This window comes from Artibeus jamaicensis, unplaced genomic scaffold (genome assembly GCF_021234435.1).
Source record: "Artibeus jamaicensis isolate MK-2021 breed Jamaican fruit bat unplaced genomic scaffold, CSHL_Jam_final scaffold_1019, whole genome shotgun sequence".
Taxonomy (NCBI): domain Eukaryota; kingdom Metazoa; phylum Chordata; class Mammalia; order Chiroptera; family Phyllostomidae; genus Artibeus; species Artibeus jamaicensis.
Genome location: NW_026522025.1, coordinates 27,397,918 through 27,417,938, shown reverse-complemented (window position 1 = coordinate 27,417,938; position 20,021 = coordinate 27,397,918).

Below are 20,021 nucleotides of genomic sequence, written 5' to 3'. Positions count from 1 at the left end.
TTTGCAAGACACAAAAATAATCTAAGTGCATGATAATAACTGGTGTGTAATGTCTTAAAATAAAGGCCAGGTTACAATACTTTTCATTAGATGCTTCTCAAATCTTATGGGTGACATTAGCCCATTTTCTCTGTCATATTTCTGAAGAGATAACTGCAGGAAATATTATAAACAATTTAACATTCTCAGGTCATATTGAGAAATGTTTATAGATATTGACAGCTAAATACAATGCATCACAGCACCCAGTGCAATGTGGCATTCACCTAATGATGAGAGGTAGCAAGTCAAAGTCAAGGTTTCCCAGAGTACTATAAAATATAGAAACATTTGTTGAAGGGATAAGTGAGTGAATGAATGAATGAATGAATAAAATGCTTTCAAAAATTATTTTGTATGAAGTTTTACAGAAGTAATATTAATGAAAATTAAATTTCATTTCACAATAGTTAATTTTCTAGGCATTAACTACTTGGTATTAGAAATTAAACAACAGTTAAACCAAAATAGAAAAAGCGATTCTCTAAAGACTTTACTAGACATATAGTAAACATAAAAAACAAATTTTTAAATATTCATAGAGTGCTGGTATCACATATTTTTTAAAAACTAAAAAAAATTATTTAGTTTATAAAAATATTAAATTTGCTTAAATCTTAAATAATAGAAATACCTTCTAGAAAATAGCAGCAAATAAACGAAGTCTATATAAATTATATTTTACAGCTTAAAATGTATAATTTAATATTTGGGGTTAAGTGGAAACAAACAAATAAATGTTTTTACATTTATTGGGCATAAAATAAATTAAATGTAGATATAGAGAAATGTAGTTTGTATTAGAAATAAAGGGTTAATTTCTTGATCCTTGTTTGTTAGTTATAAAGGATATTAAACAGGCACAGTCTGGGTGTGATTACTCTTAGTTTTAAACAAAAATATGTGTGAGTAGAGTGGACATATATACACATGGGAATTTATAGACAGCAGAAAGTTACTGGTAATTGAACTACCCTCCTTACCTGGCTGAGAGCCTCAAAAAATTTAAATTATTATATATTTTATTATGTACTTTCCTCCTAAAGAAACTCTTTTCTGTATAGTTAGTTCCACCTCCCCCTCTTTGTGCCTATTTTCCCTGTTGTCTATTCAATATTTATAAAATTGTACTTTTCTTTACAAGAAGAAATATATAGTGATGATTGTGAATTTCAACTGAGTTCCTTGGAAAGCCACTTATGCTTTATATGTACCTTAAAAATTAAAATTAAAAAAAGTATTTTAGTTTCTTCAAGAAAGATTTGAATCGAGGGTGTTTTTATGTAAATGATGCAAACTTTTTAATTTTATAATTTTCCAGGAAAAACATGAAGTTTTGGCTGAGCATAACAAAACAAAGCCAAAAACCCCAAACCTTGCACTTCTAAATTCTGTATGCTCTTGGCTCTATTAGATCTAGTCCAGGATATACAGTGTTAATTGTTTCATTAAAATCTTATAACCAAAATAATATCAGTGCAAAATGAAAAAAATAATGGATTTAAACAGAAAGAAATAACAATGGTAAGAGAGAGAATGATTTAAAAATGAGAACTCTTACTACTAGTGTTTATTTAGCACCTACTCTAGGTCAGGTACTGTCCTAGGTCCGTGGGTTATACGAGTGAATAAATCAACAAAAATCTCTACCCTCTCAAGGCTTATATTCTAATAGGAAAGGGGCACTTTGGTGAAGGGAGGGACAGTAAATCATAAACATGACAAATAAGCTATATATTTGAAGGTACTATGCAGCAAAGATAAGATTAAGTAGAGTAGGGTAGGAAAAGTCCACAGTGTATGGAAGTAGGGTGAGGGTACGGTTGGCAAAGGAGGTGTATATGTGACATTTGAGCAAAGACTAGAAGAAAGTAAGGACAGTATCCCAAGAAATATTTGAAGAAAAAGCATTTGAAGTAGAAAGAATAACTTCAATGAAAGCCCTAAGTCACGAGTGTGTCTGGTGCACTCAAGTAACAGTGAGAAGATGAATGTGGCTGGAACAGAGAAAGCAGACGGAGTAAAGGGAGGTAGTTGTTGGATAATGTCTCTGGGCTTGGGGTGGTTTTACAGATCATTCAGGGACTTTTAAGCCATTGTGAAGACTTTGACTTTTTCCTTTTTCTCTTCCTCCTTCTCTTCCCCCTCCTCTTCTTTCATCTCTTCCTCCTCCCTTTTTCCTCCAGTTACTCCTCCTCCTCCTTCTTTACCATGGTCATCTTCATGGGCATTTATTTAATACTTACCTTGATGTGAACAGTGATAACATTCTAAAGTTTTAGGAATATTTGCACAACTTTCTTATTCTTATAATTTATAGTCAATCCAAAATATGTGTTGAATTGCTAATATGTGCAAAACTGTGTTTTAGGCGCATTTAAAAAATAAAGACTGTAGTCTATTGGACACTGAATATAGAATATAGTTCTCTAGACCACTCTTGAACAAGACGCAATGTGAAATATTTTATATATATTAACTCATCTAGTCCTTCAAACAACCCTGTAAATGGATTCAATTTTTTCTATTTTAAAGATGAGGAAAATGAAGCATAAAAGGTTGAAAAACTCATCCATGACACACAGACAGTAAGCCACAGAATTAGCACCTGAACTCAGGTTTGTTTGACCCCAGAGCCTGTGTCCTTGGCCGTTGACAATACTGCCTTTAATTATTATAATCCTTTACCCCACACCCTTTGAAAGGTCTTGTTTATTCACTTGCTTGTTCACTAAGTATTTATTAACATTTTACTTTCTTCTCAGAACTGTCAAGCACTGGTGTCAGGCAAAGACACCATAAGGCAGCTGCAAGCCTCCATGGTGTCTTTGTGTGAATTTTTTAGAGAAGCATTTTTTCCTTAAGGCACCTTGCTTTCTCCTGTTAAAAATTACTGGGAAATTCTGATCTTTTTAAGAACAAGATATTTTAACTGCCATTGCTGGAAAATTGTCATAATAAATATACAAATTTATTTGCAGGTATAAAAGTGGAGTACATATGAAAGCCAAAGTAGTAGAGGTGTTTGTGATGTAAATGATGCCCTTTATATGTGATGTCCCTGAGAAGGGCACAACCCGAGGTGCTGCTCATGATGCCCTATAGGAGCCAAATAAAGGAAAACAAAAACATTGCTCCCTAGACATCAAAAAATAAAACACCCATAGTAGGTCAGAAAACTCACTTTTTTCTGCAAGACCTCTTGGGGCTTTACTGATAGACTCTTTAAAAAATCTTCCCATATAAACAGATAATTCATAAATGTTGAAAATTATTATTTGAACAGTAAAAAGACAATAAAGATTTATGTATCCCTGCCATTCTTTATTGTCAATTATATTTAGCTAAAAATGTCTGTTGAATTCTGAACAAGTGCAAAGCTGTGTGGTCCACCATAGTGTATGAGCACAGTCCGTACACCGTGATGCACTAGCATGTTACTGAACTGAACAGGATGCTAGTTCTTCATAGTATTTTTATCCATCACAACTGACAGTAACCAGCTACCTACATGAATCTTTTTCTCTCATCAAGATCAGAGCTTACCCCTGTCATTACTTTTATATTTAATTAGCACTTATCCTTAAGAGATTTTAAAGTATAACTGGTTACTAATTAATTCCATCTTCACAAATAAAGAAAAGAAGGTTTGGAGGAGGCTAATAATGGGGCCAGGTTCAAACACAGGAATTTCTGACCCCAAGGCCCACCATGTCAGTCTGCCTTTCAGCAGATAGTGGAAGGAAAACCAGCCCCCAAACCTCTTGCAGCCCGATAGAAAAATTGGAAGAGAAGATTATGGAAGGAAGAGAGAGCACACAGCCAGAATGTCCAACTAGTGAAGATCCTGCTTGTGCCAGATTCCAACTTGCTTACACCAACCCAGACCAGGTACAGTTGCTATTGTTCAGCAGCCAGTCCCAGTGACTGAACTTAGATCTATAATTTGAAATGCCTGTTACACAGTCTCAGAATTTGCTGCAAGGTTCATTATATCACTCTTCTTCTCCATTTGTACTTGCTTTATGGCTTAGATACAGTGCTTTTGAAAGGGTAATTTAAAGATATCATGGGGTATAAAATAAGAATGATGAATACATATTGAAAGTTAACCAGGGGCCAGGTACTATTGTAAGCACTTTATTATGTTAAATCATTTAAGGAATGAGAATCAGGCTTCCCCCCCCCCCACCAAGAAAAATTTTAACAGCTTAGGCCAAACTTGGAAATATATCTGGAGCTGAAATGGTAGGTAAAAGAAGGAATATAAAGGAGTCTTTGCACCTCAAACTCTCCCATGCAGCAATGTGGCCCTGAAGGCATTGTCAACAAACCAGCGGTGAGACATTTCAGCCACAGGAATGAGTGAAAACATGCTACGAAAAGTGTTCTGACAGTATAATTCCTTCATTCAAATGGCCATTTATATTTTGCTTATTCATGTAGTCTATAAATGACTGATTTAATAATCTTTTTAGGGCATTATCACAAATAAAAGAAGATTTTGTTGAAGCTGATAAAAATAACTTTATACATTTTTTCTTAGTTTCTTTCTTCTTCACCTTCTTTTTAAAAAAATCTATGTTTGTGCTCTGTTTTCCCTACACTATTGTAAGCCCCTCAAAAACAGGAGCTAAATTTTATACTTCTTTGAGATTTTTACTGTTTACCCTTCTACTAGGCACAAAGAAGACTTCATTTATTTATTAATGATTTTCGTGCACCTGAAATGGGGAGCAAAGCAGGGGTCCCCCAAAATACTGCCCACAGCCCATGGCTGGGTGATGGGGGAATGGGATGATACAGCAGTTCATGTACTTTTCACAACAATGGCAAGTTGAGAGCTAGTTGGTAGCTGTGCTGTTGTCCAGGTAAAAGGTCTACATGTCTTTCAGACCATGTAGTGACTCATGAGGTAGCCAGGGGAACTTATAGAACACCCATAAGAGAGTCAGGAAGTGGATGCTCCTGTGTCGTATGGTACTCTTTCTGTGACTAAAGATGGCAGGCGATAGAAGGTAAAAGATATGGGACAACTGGCAAAAGTAGTACATTGTAGGAGGGGATGGATATGAAGTCATCTAGGAAGCTCCAGGTCAGCATTTAAAGTAAGGGTGTGCTGAGGGAGACAAGGGGTAGCAGCCATGTGGTTTGAAAGGGTGTAGAAGGGTCATTGTGTCAGCCATGAGGTCAGTAGTGAGTAGCAGCCATGAAGGCTGAGAGAGAAGGAGGTGCCATATGGTTTAGAATAAGGAGATGCCCCTGAGTTTTGGATGAACAGGTGGAGTAAGAAAGAGGCGACCTGTTGGGAAACCTGCCAGGAGAATACCCAGATGGAGCAGATGAAGCTTTGTGGCAACCTGTCTAACCAAGCACAGACTACTGGGAGATGTCTGGAATGCTGAACTGTGACTGGGAATGCTGAGCCACAGATTTCTGCTTTTCTGGAAGATGATACCTCTGACTGGTGTATTCTGAAACTGGTCTGGGTTGAAAAAGAGGGGTCAGGATTACGTGTTTTGGGATATTTTAAAGGGAGTGGGCTTTAATAGAAAAAAATTCTGCCATTGTTTTGAATCTGTATAACCTGTAAATTAACAGCTCCTTTCCTTTTTCACCAAACTCTTACATTGGGAGTCATGCTTCTTGATGGTGGGCAATCGATCCTCACAGCTGTTCCAAAGCCGTATAGGCAGGGTCCTATATAACACATCTACTATGTGTGCCAGGCACTGGATTGGGTGAGGGCATATGAAAGCAAATAAAACACAGTCCCTACCTCAATTGTAGAGGCCAAACAATGAACAGACAATTTCATTAAAAATACATACTATGTAGGGTAATGTAATGTGCTCACCAGAGTAGAGGGGTACTGAACACAATCTAGGTGATCTGGGAGGACTTCCCAGAGCAGGTGACAAACACTCTGAGATCATAAAGAAAGTAATAGTTAGAAAGGGAAAGGGCAGTGCAGGTGAAGGGAGCTACACAAGGGAGCCAAGGCCTTAATGCCACCAACAAGAGCTATCCGTTCTGGGAATTTTAAATATTTCATTATGGTTAGAAGAATAGTGAGACCTTGCCTTCATGAGACTTGGGAGGCACACAGGAGACAGCTTACAAAGGCAACTCCAGCAATATTTGTTCATGATGCTCCTGGGGCCTTTGGTAGGTGACATGATTATAGCTGGAATCCCTATAGGTGTGGCTGAGAGAAGGTGTCTCCAGAGACCAGTCATTATGACAAACACCAAGCGCCTCTCACAAAGGGGAAAACAAAAGACATCAGGGTGTTCTCTTTACAAGTTAATCCAGGGATCAGTGAAAAATGGGCGAAGAATCCAGGTGTCATCTGTTTCTTGACTTGCATGCTATAATTGTCAGAGCATTAGAAGGAAGGTGGAACCTGGTCATTAGATGAATACTTTTCTTTTTTAACAGATTTATTTATTTATTTGTAGAGAGAGGGGAAGGGAAGGAGAAAGAGAGAGAAAGTCATTGATGTGTTAGAGATACATCAGTCGGCTGCCTCTCACACGCCCCCAACATGGGACCTGGCCTGCAACTCAGGCCTCTGACCTGCCTGGGAATCAAACTGGTGACTTTTTGGTTCATTGGCTGGCACTGGATCCACTGAGCCATACCAGCCAGGGCTAGATGGATACTTTTGCTTTTCTCCAAACTTGTTTGTATATTCAGGTGTCATTTGATTCTTGATTTGTATGCTGCAATTGTTAAAGTATTGTGGGGTCTGGTTAGAAGATCAATACAGTTCCTAATTCTCCAAACTCATTTGGATATCATCTATGTGACCTTTAGGTAAAGGTAACCTGAATCTTATAAACTCCCTACCCGCACATGAGCAAAATAGCTTTTGCTCTATTTGCATTTTGCAAATTAAGGATCATCTGGATATCCCACTGCAAGCAGCTTTTGCTTTTCTCAACCTTTCCTGGCTCTAAAAGCCATTCTCCAATACAAGCTAGGTACTAAACTTTCAAGAAGAGTCCACTGTAATAACAGTAAAGTTTAATGATGCATAACTTTGAAAGACTGACAAATTTCCAGCCAAAGTATTGATTCTTTCAGGATTTATGAAGCACATGCTGTATTTTGTGTCATTATGGTCTATTTTTTGGCTGGAAGAATCATGTAAAATAGATTTTTAAATGAGTGGTAATAGCCAGACATAAAGAAGATATTGATGTGTGTCATGAAGGGTGAAATAGCATGCCAGATTAAAGCATATAACAAATCAAAAACAATAGCACCCTCCACTACTACAAACGTAAATTTGCTTTTCCTTTTAATCAGCCCTTCTATTTACCACTTTGCACATTTACAATTTCCTTCCTTATGGACCTCTTCTGAAGAGCATTAAAAATGTGTGAAATTTTTGCATAGTTGCATAGATTATTTCTCAGTGCTAAACACTGAGAAACTTGTTGCTTAAATTTGGCAAAGTCATTTGCTTTTATATGTAAATAATTCCCTTTGTAAGTAATGCTAAAAGCTTAAACTCTAATCTTTATTACCTGCACATAAATGGCAGATTTAGTGGCTCAATGTTTAAATATTTTTAAGAATTTAACAATTTTAAAGTAATACTGGAAATTTTTGTTTGTTTTTCGGAAGTATAAATTTGTTCTTCCTTTATAACTTCCAGCTAAGCTCTTTTCTCACCCCAAATGATCTCATGGAAAACGTTCCTACATTTAATTTGTTTTAAAAAGTACAGAATTTATTCCTCTGGTCCTCTGCTGCCTGTTTTTGTCATGTTCATCTTAATGCCTGTTATGAATTAGTTTCTCAAGAAACAATTGAAATGTGAGTCTTTCTTTCCCCAGTGGGCATTTTGTTTTGACACACTGGGGGAAAAGTAGCTTTCAAAGAGAGTAATTTAAACTTTGATTTTATGCTTCACTTTAGAGTACATGTTTATTATTAAATGCGTATCTCACCCACAGAGTAATCAATACAGATTCTGTAGTACATTATAAGAAAACTATGTCTGAGATTATTAGAAAAATCGAATGCTTTTGTTTTGCTTACTTGAGCAATATGTGAACATTAACAGTTTTAAACCCTTTCAGGCATCTGACTAGACTTAGCCTTAGTCAGTTATGACTAAGCTGTTTTTCCTTTCCTCTTCCTCTTCCCCTCTCTCCTCTCCTCTTTCCTTCCTTCCCCCCCCCCCCCGCACTCCTTTCTCTCTTGTCTTCCTCCCCCCCTTCCTCCCTTGCGCAGGTCTTCTGTCTTCCTCTTCTCCCTTCACTCTTCCTCACCGTCTCTCCCCTTTCCTTCCATTCTCTCAGGAAAAGACCCTTTAACCTATCTGATTAGCATTTACCTAGTGAACATCAAATTACCCGAAATCCTAATTTAAAAAACTAATATTTGTAGACACATATCCTCTTTTGGATGGGAGATAAGAAGAAAAAGGAAATTGAATCGCTATGGCTTTCTCTGAAGAGTAGTGCTGCGTTTCCATCAAATTCCAGACACCTTTTTAGAGCTAGAAAGAGAAGTCGCTAAGTCTAACTGTGCTAGGGATGAAGGCATCTTAGGCACAAACATACCTCTTCCATATTCAGAAACTCCATGAGAATAAGTTAAGTCTGTTTATGAACAGCTGCTTTTCAACAGTTCAGGAGTCTATCAGCCTCATTAAAAAAAATAACTTGGCAGGAAGAAAAAGGCTGAGACTCTCAATAGACTCTTCTTGGGGCCTAGTGAAGCTTGAAGAACTCTTCAAGGTCTTCATCAATAGTGTACAGAGGAGTTTGAACTAGCTGAGAGACCAAATAGAGGCCAGTCTTTAACATTTTTCCCAGGCCAAGTTCAGGCAAATTCAAATACAGTAGGCCAAGTCTTACATAGAACATTAGAACAAAAGCTCAGGAAACAGAAAAATGAGTCCTTACCTCCAAAATACGTCAGGAGCAGTGCCCACATACACACTATAGTTAATCTGGGGGCGTTTCAATTCACAGTTTCTATTTTCATAGGTTTTTCAGTGGAGATGTTTAAGAACTATTTTACTTCTATTTATATGTTAGAAGAAGAAAGTTTTTACAAAGATAGGAATTTCAGAAGAATTAAAAACACGAGCCATATTCAGAGATATGTGAAATGAAGAGGCTGTTATTCATATTTGGACCTTAACTTCTTATTTATTTTTCTAATCAGGCCAGTGTTTGTTAGCATTTGTTTGTGACAAACTAGTTTTACTAAAGATTTAATAGATAAAATGATAAAATATGTCAATGTAATAGCATATTAGATTTTGCAAATGGGTTATTCCTAAGGCAACATGAATTGCTTTGCTTTTATATTTCCACAGTCATTTGTTCAGTTGACAACAGACATTCCGAATCTATCTCTGATCTTGGAGGACTCATACAGATCAAAGCATAATGAATATTTACACTTTGGAACTTAAAGTGACCCTCAGACAAAAGATGTTGTCTGACAGTGTCCTTCACCCGTTGGGTATGTGGACCCGCCACCAGACCTGATGTCAGGGCTAGCTTTGGGCAGGCTTGGCAAGGGGGCAAGCTATTTCCAGCACTTGAAACATTCCTTTATACCACATTTCCCACCAAGCCTCAGGGACTGCTCCCAAATTCTAGTTACCGTTTATTTATTAAGGATTTAATATCCTTAATAAAAATGCATCTACATGCATTTTTCTGTTCCTTATCTCAACTAACAGGTTCAGTATTTTGTTCCCATTTCATAGATATGAAGATGAGGCTCAATGAGTCTAAATACTTGTAAGGGGCAGAGCTGAGTTGCAATCCCGTGTCTGACTCTAAAGACCCTCCTCCTCAACCTCATGACATCATTCATTATGTCTCATCATGAGACCTGAGGATTCCCTGTGGTGTTCACACCCAAACTTGTTCCTCCTGTTTTGACTCTAGGCTTTGGAACACAGGCAGTAGTAAATGTCTTTTTTGGTGGGGTAGGGAAATAGAAGAAATATGTTGTTCTACTTTTATTATGTTCATTTAATTTTTATTTTACTGTTTTATTGAGCTTCCATTACTAGAATTCTATTTACTTTCTAACATGGACCTTTTGGAAATAATACCTTCACCTGGAGGACTTGTAACAGGGCAAAGTTAAGCAGGGCGGCATATCGTTGATCAAGTGGATGGCGTGACTGCCAATTTAGCATGCTGTTAAGATTAGCCATTTGTGTTGCCTCGACACTGTTGTGAAAACTCCTGTTAGCTTCTTGGAACCACAAAGCATGTGATGAGGAGTTTTTCTTATCTTGCTTTGTAAATAGCTGACATTTAATTTCCACTTTAAAAGATAATCTGACATCTCTCGGGCTTGTAACAGAAATTTTCTGTTGTAAATAAGTCCCACAAAATACACTTGGTTGGTAGAGCAGCTCCATATTTGTTAAAAATCGCTAGCGATCAATATTTCCATTAAGACCCCCTTTCTGAAATTCACTGTGTAACTTTGGGCAAGCCACTTAACCCCCCTAAACCTTCAAATATAAAATAGTCATCCTGAGGATCAAGTAAGATAATATCTACACCAAAGGGCTTTACAATGGTTAAGTATTATACAAATGTAAGGGCATTTCTGGGCACCCTTCTTAATCTGATTCATTCCTTTCTGAGAAGCAATCCTGCAATATAAGGCATTGACTTGAGCCTTCCATCTGTGATATCCTTTTGACCCTACCCTATAAAGGAAGAACTCAGGCTCTTAGAATTCTCTCTGTAATTTACCTCTGCTCTGCCAATAATCAATATGTCATAAGTTCTCAAGGTTTTCTCCTTGGACTTCCTAATCCTGACTATATGGCAAATTTTAAAGTTATTAGGTAGCAAGGGCTCATTTATCAAATCATTAGAAAGAAGCTTCTCTTTTTGGACTTTCCCCTTCTCCTTTCGGTGAGTAGTTTATCTTTTCTAATCACTGATTGCTGTCCAGACTGTCTACTTGAGATAGAAGGCAGAGTAACAGAACCATCAGAGGAATGATGAATGAAGAATCTCTCTATTCCTTTCTTCCCATTTCCTTCTTCCATTTGGGGTAACAGGTGCCACTCATGATCATTAATCTGATTCTTTCTCTAAAAGTACCTCAGTGCCCCCTGCAGGTTACAGGAATTTCTCCTCCCACAATCTACACTTCTTTTAACCCTCTCCCGAAACCACTAGCGCTAAGTTCTTCTCAAGGACACTGGAGCCCAGAAGAATGGTTGATTTATAGTATTCTCTGAAGTGTGTAATGTAATGCAGGTGTTGAGGGAAACCACCCTGCAATGGTAAGTTTGAGCTTATGCGTGATTGAAGGGTAATAATGGATCCCAAACATTTGGCATAATAGCATTAGTAGCTATGAGGCCATTTATAGGTGATAGATAAGCTTAGGAGATATTTGCAGGTGAGAAATATGAGGTTTAAAAGGGCTGTGGACCTTTGTAAGGCTTCTGAATCACCTTGTGGTGGTTACAGGACTAGAACTCAGGTCTCCCAGCATCTACTCAAGCACCCTCTCCTTTACTTTATTTTGAACAGTTTCCCCCCCATATTTTTAAAATCGTCTACTTTGTCCTCCAGTTGTGTATCTTAGAAACCTAACCTTATGAGCTACTAATGTTATCCATTTGGGTTCAGTAGGTAACTGATGGATTAGGGCTTCCAGCAAACCAAAGGATCTACAAATCCAATTTGTAACCACATCCTGGTGCTGTTGCAAATGTCTCAGAGGTCAATGGCATAATTTAGTGAGAACAAGAAAGTGTAATAAACATGGGAGAGGGTTCATTTCTTTATTTACTTGAAAGTCACCTAAAGCAAGGTACTTCAACACATTGCCTTGTAATGATCCTTGGGCTGGAAAGTCAGAAATCTACTGGATTTTTCTAGGTTCTTATGATCTTGAAATTCTTGAAAATATCCTGAACCATCCATTTTCTAAAATGTCACTTATCCCAGAATTTATTAATTGGCATTATTAACCCTGGGTTTCTCTTGCTTATTCTAAGTGCAGAATGTCTACCGACTCAAATCCTTTATTATCTAAGAATTTGGAGCCCAGGAGAGCTTCTCTCTTTTAAAACTAGAGATTTGAAATACAATTTTGAAGGAAGCAATGCTGCATTTTTATCTAAATCCTTGGGGGAAAAATTCTGAGATGTAATTAAGTCCTACAGATTGACATTAAGGGTGAAAACATCTACACAAAAGTTCTCAGAGTCTGTGAATTAAAGAAGACTCCGTGAAAATGGCAAGTCTTTAAACCACAGATCTGTGTTTGTTCAGCTTCTGGATTTCCTCTTGCTAAGCAGTGTTAAAGCTACTTAACAGTATTTAATTGACATTTTACTCATTATTTTACTTGCTTCAATCTTTCATATTCAAGCTCTCCCCATTGCAACTTGAACATGAAAAATTACCTTACCTTTATTTTCAAATGCCTAAATGGTTTGATGAAATCTTTTTTAGAATTTGGTGATATTGATGCTGCAGGTGCTGGTATGGTGTTTCTCAATTGTCAATTATGACCCTTTATTTAGTATGCTGTGTAATCAATATAGATGGTTGCGACCAGCATTAAAGAGGAAAAAAGTAATAAAATTGCATGGGATATAAGATAATAAGTAGATGTTAAGTATTGTTATGTGAAACTCTTTTTTTAGTTCTGTGTGTGTTTGGATTGTGATATAAATTATATTTCTTATGTGAATTATAGTCAAACTGAGAAACAATATTCTAGACTGCAGCGGAAAAGAGCAAGAACTTATCAGCCATGTGAATCATTCTAAGCCTTGGGTTTCTTCTCTGAAAATATGTCTTCTCTTCAATAATTAGGTTGTTGTAAGACATGTAAAAAATAAAATAATGTTGGCACACAGTATCTGACATACTAAAAACCAAATATTTTTATTTCAGTGGGAGTTATAATGAGAATTGTTTGAAATCACCCTTAAAATAATATTTGAATCATTTGAAAAAATAAATCAAAACACTTATACTTTTTCCTTAAGTAAAGTTCCCTTGTAAACTTTACCTCCTGAGCGTATAGCCCCAGGGAAGAAGCTGGGCATTCCAGAGGTTAAAACAAAGAAGCCATTGATCAGTGCTGGGTCTCATAAGCTGACTCTTTCGAGACAATGGAGTAGTCATAAAATTTGGATTGGAAGAGAGAAAAAGATTTTCTAAACTCCTTTATTTCTTTAACATATTGAGAAGCTGGACAAACAACACCAGAGAGACTTAAAGAGAGGAGGGTAAGGTAGGTGAGAAAGAAGGTGGGAAATCCTGGCTTCTGAGTTCTCACAGCATTGTGGGTAGAAGAAAAAGAAAGAGGTAGGTGAGTTTCAGCTTTTCTTCTCTTCAAAAATTCCTGGAGGTGAGGGTTTGTGGAGAGCAGGATGTAACTGAGATGGCATAAATGGAAGTCCTGTTTGAAGCATGTGCGGCAGAGCAGTGACTGAGAGGGATGATGCAATCCCTGGAGCACGCACCGTGCAATGTGGTAGACGACATGTGCTTATCTGAAGGGTGACACCAACACCTGCCTCTCAGGGCACACACAGTAGAGCGACACAATCACCGTGTGCTTACTGAGGTGGCAGAAAATAACATGTATTACTCAGAGGCCAAGAGGAGCTGAGATGACTGAGAGACGCTCCACTGGTCCGCTCGACCCTGCTCTAGCTGACTCCGAAGTCACTGTGGACTCTGCCTTGCAATATGCTGACTGGCTGCCTCCTGGACCTGGACCTGATCTGGACACTTGGGACTCAGGTTCATTATCCCCCAGTTTTCTTGTATGATGTTATTACTGCTTGTTTCTGAGTAATTATTATTTTTATCGGGCTGTTACAGGTTTGAATTGAACCTGCATTAATAAAAGTTGAGTGAATAGCATAGTCACTTGTATTGGTACAGGTGTCACTTGTAGGGCTGGTGGCCGTATAGGTGGCCTGGCACTTCTGGTCCGTGATAAAGTTGGTGGCTGACTTATAGGAAAGACTATAGCATGAAGCATTCACTTACTACTGGGTTTAATGGGAGAGAAGTGTAGAGGTTTTGTCATGAGGCTGAGGGAGATGCTGAGGAGAGTGGCTTTGGCCCTTTAAGAGGGTATTGAAAGTTATTGTCATACAGGCTTCTGTTTAAGCATAGGGGCTGTTACAGCAAATTAAATTCATTGGTTTAACATGATTTTGTTCAGAAAGGTCTGAGTTTAAGACCCTCAGCATCTCTCTCAGCTTCCGGAATAGCTGTCCAGAAGATCCTGAGCATCCTGAGGAATAAGCCAGAGGATATGGCTGAGTTGAAGGCCCTGCCAGGCAACTGTGCCCAAGGAGGTGGCCTAAGGAAAATGAAGTCATCTCCCCTAAACCAAGGCCCAATGGTCAGTCACACTCATGTGTCAGGGACTATATAATGTCAGCAAAAGTGGAGATGGGCACCAGTCACCAAAGGGAAATGGTACCCCAGAGCACTGTCAGAGTTGAGTAAGCAAAATATGAATGATGATTACTAAGGACAGTTTCTAGCAATGGTGGTGAGGGGGTGGTGGTGTCAGAACGTCCTGAATATGGGACAAGTTAATCTGGAGATGTTAGTAGCTCTGGGGATGGGTCAAACCCAGAAAGCTTAGAGAACACTCATGCAATGCAGAAAACTCCAACTCCCTTAAAATTTCATACACTTCACTCATTCAACATATACCTAGTGGAGAGGGCAGAACTCTGACAAGCGTTTCCCTGACTCATTTAAGCACAAACTGGGTTATTTAAAGAGATGCATTGAATTACCTATTAAGCTGAATCAACAATTCAGCCCTGGCCAAGTCGCTCAGTGGTTAGAGTGTCATCCCGATATGCCAAGATTGTGGGTTTGATCCCCAGTCAGGGTACATATAAGAAGCAACCAATGAATACACCAATAAGTGAAACAACAAATCAATGTCTCTCTCTCTCTTCTCACTTTCTCTCTAAAATCAATGAATAAAAATGGAGACAACTATACTTGAGCAACAATTAAAAAATGTGAAAAAAAACCAAATTAACCAAAATAACTTTTCTAAACTATCTGGTGGGTATCGGATTATGAAGAAAGTCTAATCAGTCAAAAGGAAATAAAGAAACCCCATTTCTTTGCATCACTGAGCATAATGTAAATACATTTATGATATTTCTGAATTATCATTGTGTCATATCATCATGTCTATGGGAATTAAATTTTTTGAAGTCTTTATGCCAGTCTTTATATCATGCATTATTTTCAGTAAGTACTCCTGTGGTCTAAATTAACAACTATCTAATTTAGATGCCACTACTAAAAACCTCAACTACCTAATCAACCTCAGATAAATGATAAAAGGCAAAAGCCAGTCTCTGGTTTCCTAAATGAAATTTGGCCAACCACCTGTGCAACCCACAGCACTGGGTGGGATAACGATGGTAAAATTTTAAAGTTTACAGAGGATTTTTCGGCTTTGATGGTGAGTTGAAACTGAACTATAATTTTTGTGTCTTAACTTTTACAGTTTTTCCTCTTCTCCACAATTGTAGGGGAAGGTGGTGGTGGTAGAGAGGATATAAACTGTTAAAACAGGAAAAAATATGATTTAAAAAGGACCTTTTATTTTCAGGGCACGGATTTGTTCAGAGCTGTTCTTCCTCCCCCACAAACACTGGCAGGATAAATGGCTGTTGCAGGCACGTTGACAGCAGAAAGAGCAGAGGGCTCACTGATAACCAAGGCTGATAGACCATCTTGTAGTGAGGGTCAAGGCAAGGCCAGTATGTGTCCTTGTGGCTCTTGCCTTCCATACCAGAGGATACAAGATGACATGTCAGAAAGCACTGGAGTCGGGGAGATGGATCAAGGCTACGTTTGAACCTGTGTCTTTGTTGCATATCCAAATTATCTTGGAGAAGGAGCGGGTCTGAGATGTGAGTAGGTGGATCCAATAGAAAGTGGATGAAAAAACTGATGGCAGGAGCATCACAGGAAGGGAAATCTAGAGTTAGTGCAGAATTAGGAATACGAATCATGCTGACCTCCAGGCCATTTGCTACATCCCTTTGTCAGAGTTTTGTTCTTGGTTACAAGGATGCAGTGGCTCACTATTGCCTCCCAGGGCAAGTCTAATTGCATCAAAGGCTACCTATGTTAAGGTCTGGCCTCCTCCCCAAGATTATTAGCAGCAGTGCCCCATCATGCGCCCTTGTTAGTGGGAAAGAAGGGATGTAAATTAATGAGAAAGTTATTCTTGAAATAGAGTTGGCAGAGCTTGGCAACATAGCAAAAAACCTAATTTTACATGGAGAAATGGCAGTGATGAAATTAGAGAAAGAAAAATCACTAATGAAATTAAGCTCTTTCTTTCTTACCAGATATTAAATTAACTCTGGAAGCAACTAGTTCAGAAAAATGCAAGTGACTCCTGATGTTTATATTTCCCAGATTCTAATATATAACTGACCATAACATGTATCATAAGTTCTATTAAAGGAAAAAAGAAGCAAGTCATTTATGGGACAAGTCACAGGCCATTTATATTTTTGAATTTAAAAACATGAAATACATCCTCTTTGGTTTGTTCAGTCAACAAATATTTATTGAGAACCTAATATTGTCTAAGACCTTTCCTAGGAACTATGGATGTATCGAAGAAAGATTAAAATTAATTTCTTCCTGAAGTCTATTTCTAGTAGAAGGAGTTAGAAAATAAGCACAATAATTTATTTAATTATATAGATAATAAATATAATAGATTAAAAAGTAAAGCAAGCTGAAGGGGGTTAGGAATTAGGATGAGGTTATAGACTAGCACTTTAAATAGGCTGGTGAGGGTACCCACTGAGAAAGTGCCCCTTCAGCAGATGACATGTGGGAAAGGACAGAGTGAGCCCTGTGGCTCTCAAGGGGAGACCCTTCCAAGCAGAGAGACTAACTAGTGTAAATATATATATTGTTTATGTTAATATATGTTCTGGGATCTTAAGGTCATAAGAATTGGGGATATAAAGTTCTACATTCTATGCCCCTTTCCTTGGAGGTAAAATAAGCATTAGAATATTAAGGCATTGACAACAAAATAATTTTTAAACTTTATTCAATCAAGCATATCCCAAACTTATTAGGTAACATGATGGACATCTGTAAAATCTCCAAAGACACCTGTTTTTCATGGAACAGTAGAAGAAATCTTGAGTTAGGGAAATATGATTTCTATAACCAATGTCATTTGCTGAGAAACATCTACTGTAATGTCTGAATAATCTGAATTACGGGTATCCTTTATATTTCCTTTCATCTTTGGAGTATTATTGTATGGTTATTAACTAGGCATTCAGTAGCAATCATGTCATGATGCTATTTATCGAATTGATAATCAAAATAATAGACCACTGCATTCTTAGATTTTATGCCTCTTCCATATATTAAGTGTTTTGCAAGTGTTATCGACCATACAATTTTGAAAATGTCTTGCAAATTAGGGCCTAAATGTTTAAATTACACCCATACCCATACATAGATTTGAAAAGTTGGTTCTAGAGGAGAACATGCTTTTATTCATTGCTAGAGCAATGCATGCTGGCTGAAACCATGCCTCGCCTAACAGCAGAAGAATGTTCAGAAGCATGTCTGGCTAATTGAAACTACAGGGTACATTTAAGTAGGCAAAGTGTTATTACTCAGCCTAGAATGTGTCCAGGATATCAAAACCACCATTCCCCACTCTTGCAAAAGACACTGTGGGAATGGGAATGGCTCCTTGTCAGGTCTCTAACTTCTTTTTTATTTTCCTGATTCCAGTTTTTCTTTACACACTCAGAGGACCATCCATATCACTTTCCAAAAGAATGGGGGTTACTGTTACAAATGTGAAGGCTGGAAGTTTCTAAACCCACAGTATGGAATAAAAACCTTATGCCATTGACATGGGGCTATCACAAGTTCTCCGATGTCAATAATTTTTAAAAATTTGCCACAAAGAGTAATTGAAGCAGCAAAAGTATGGTCCCTTTCATCTAGGACCTTTAAGTCTGAAGCAAGTTACTCTCAGTGTATTCCAAGACACTGCTTTGAGACATTGATATGAAGAACAAACTGACTGTGACCAGGAGGGAGGTGGATGAGGGATAATGGAGGGAAATTGGGAAAGGGCCATCAAGTAGCATGTATGGAGGACACACAGACAGAGCCAGGGAGAAGGTGGGTTTGAGAGTGGGAAGGGGGGATGGTGGGGCAGGGGGGCATCATGGGGTAAGAACGGATACAACTGTATTTGAACAACAGTTAAAAAACACTATAAAAATAAAATGTGTATTTTTCAAGGAGAAAGAAATTTCTAATAGAGTTCACTTATTAAATGAGATCACTTGCTACATTTGATCTTTTCTTTTTTAAATTTAAATCAGTACCTTATAATTTCTAGAAAGCAAATAGCCTGTGTTGGCCACCTGTGAGTTTGTCTCTAATTTAGGCAGAGTGTTTACAAAAGTTGATCTGTGAAAAAGCCAGAGTTCAGGATCTCCGAGAGCCGGGAATATTTTGGCAAAGTCTAAATGAAGTATTCTTTTAATCTTCCCACCACCTGGTACAATCTGGTACCTACCCCATGTCCAAGACCTGGCATAAATAAGGAAAAATATAATATGTAGAATAAGTAATGAAATACTTATTTGGACATTGCTCAGATCCTGATCACTGGTGCAGGAAAACCAGTTTATAATATAGCAAGAAATGGAAATGATACAAAAATAGTATCTTCAGATTTCTCTATGTTTTCCATGTGTTACCCAAAGAAATGATCATACACGATGTTGGGGAGGTTTGCTGAGATTATTGACATGGTTTCCTATATGTTAGTTGTTCCCCTAATAAATTTTAAGTTCCTAAAGGTCAGGGAGAACACATCATGCACCTTTTACTCTCATGCTGGACATATGGTAGGACCAAAAATGTGATTGTTTGTTGGTTGATTATATATAGTATTAGGTATAAGCAAAACTTTTAAATTGCAATTTGCAATGTATTTTTATTCTTTCTTTTATTGTCATCCTTCTGTCTTAACAGCTTAACATTTCTCCTTAGATTATTTATTGGTTTCTTGGCTTTTCTTTTATTTCCTTCTACCAAAACCAAAAATAATATTAAACCAAAATTGATTTATATAATTCTCCTGTGTGAACCATTGCAATGTCTTAACCTTTCCCTGAAAATAAACTAGAATACAATCCAGGGCCTGTCAGCATCTGTATGATCTGGTCCCTGTTTATTTGCCCACTCTCTTCTCGGGTCACTTTCTCTTTCCCTCGGGCCACACTATAATATGGTCTCACTAGTCTTTCTTTTCCTACCCACACCCTTTCACTCCCCAGCCTCATGATCTTTCTCCAGGTTGTTTACTTTTCCTGGAATGCTCTCTCTGTCCCTACGATTTGCACAGCCATCTCGTTCTCATGTAAACATCTCTGTTTTTTGTGACCACCCTATCTAAAGCCGGTCAGCTCTGTTAGTCTCTTGTTTAGACTTTTATATATTTCTTTCATAGCAATTGCTATAAAATGCAATTATTTTCTTTCTACTTAGTCGTATACAGAAAGAAAATTTGCCAATATTGCTCACCATTTTATCTCCAGTGTCTAATTCAGTGTCTGGCATGTGGTCAGTGTTCAAGACATATTTGTTTAAAAGAATTATGACAAAGACATAAAGTAAATTTTTTTCATTAAGTTTTATGTTCTTTCCATTAATTATCCCATAATCAACCCATTAATTTATGATAAAGGAGCCAAGAATATACAATGGAGAAAAGATAGTCTCTTCAAAAAACAGTGTTGAGAATACTAGATGGCCACATGCAATAGGAAAAAAATAACTGGAGTACTAGCTGACATCATACACAAAAACTCACTCAAAATAGACTAAGATTTGAAAATAATACTTAAAACTATAAACACTTAGATGCAAACATAG